Here is a 1404-nt window from a genome sequence, read left to right on the forward strand (position 1 = left end):
TCACAAAAATCTTCAGAAATCAATGGAGGTTCCGAAAGTTATCACTTCTTTCTCTCACGAAACTGATCCCTAACAGGGCGTTTGGTTGGGAGGAGGGAATTAGGGGGGAAAAGAATTGTAATTCGGTGGAATTGCAATTCAATGAATAAGGTAGGAATTGAAATTACAGTGTTTGGTATGCAGGAATAGGAGTACAGGGAATTGAAAGATAAGAAGCGACAAAATGACTAAAATGTCCTTATATTGTGGTAGTAGTAGTAAATAATTATTATTATTATAATAATAATAATAATTCATTCAAATAATAATAATAATAATTCATTCAAATAATAATACCTTCGTCCCATTTTGTTTGTCTGATTCTGTTAACGAGGCTTAACTGAAGTTATTTTTAATTCAAATTTTCATAATATTAAGTTTAGTATTAGTATATAAAATTTATATATTTAGAAACTACATCAAAAGTACTATTAAACACAAAAAATAAAATTTAAAAATAATTAAAAATTATTAAAGAAAATAAGCAATGAAGAAAGAGTTAATTTGACCAATGAATAGTAAACAAGACAGGTAAAATGAGACAGAGGGAGTAATAATAATAATAACAATAATAATAGTAATAATAATAATTCTTTCAAAATAATAATAATAATAATTCTTTCAAATTAAAAAAAGAAAAAAAAAACAAAAGGTATGGGATGAGGGACAAAATTGTCTTTACACTAACAAATTGCCCCTCCTCTCCACCGAATTGCAATTCATGGGGGTACCCCATGAATTGCAATTCAACATTTGGAGGGAATTGCAATTCTGCGGAATTGCAATTTCCCTCCAACCAAACACTGTAGTTTGGGAATTCACTGAATTGCAATTCACCCCAAACTACATCCAACCAAACAGGCCATAATTTCATCAATCAGCAGCCTCTTCTTTAGGAATTTTCTAATTAATGTGTGAGTTTTCCCTCATTCTTTGCCAACCTTCTCCAATTCGCCTCTCTAATCTTCACCATCGACCTCCCCTGAGTCAATTCAAAATTTTCAGATCATGTTTTAGGATTTACCTCAGCCGTCGCTCCTTGTCCAGAATCGCCGCAAATGATTGCACTAAGGTCACCGCAATTGCCTACCCTCCTTTTGATTATTATCCAAAATTTGAACAATTTTTGCTTTGTTTTGTTCATCTGTGATCTCGCAAGATGCGTTCATAGCAATATGGTCGATTCTGCTCTTGGTGGTTTGACGTCAGGCGACAAAAATTTTGGTGGGCGATGACGACTTCTGGTAGGAACTCCATAGCAAATTTTCTGGACAGTAAGCTCTGGTTCCTTGCTTTGCTGTTGAACCTCTGTATTTGCTTGGCGTACTTTGATTCATCACCTTTTTTTTTTTTTTTTTTTTTTTT

General features: G+C 33.0%; 1 long non-coding RNA gene across 1 annotated transcript in view; it reads left to right on the top strand.

The window, feature by feature from the left end:
* The first annotated feature begins 934 nt into the window (after positions 1-934).
* Positions 935-1404, top strand: part of LOC116005274 — a 1791-nt gene continuing 1321 nt past the window's right edge. Inside the window, exon 1 of the long non-coding RNA XR_004094922.1 lies at positions 935-1313. This is a non-coding gene — a long non-coding RNA (uncharacterized LOC116005274). The remainder of the gene's footprint in view (positions 1314-1404) is intronic.

Source organism: Ipomoea triloba, chromosome 14 (assembly GCF_003576645.1).
Source record: "Ipomoea triloba cultivar NCNSP0323 chromosome 14, ASM357664v1".
In the NCBI taxonomy this organism is placed as follows: Eukaryota; Viridiplantae; Streptophyta; class Magnoliopsida; order Solanales; family Convolvulaceae; genus Ipomoea; species Ipomoea triloba.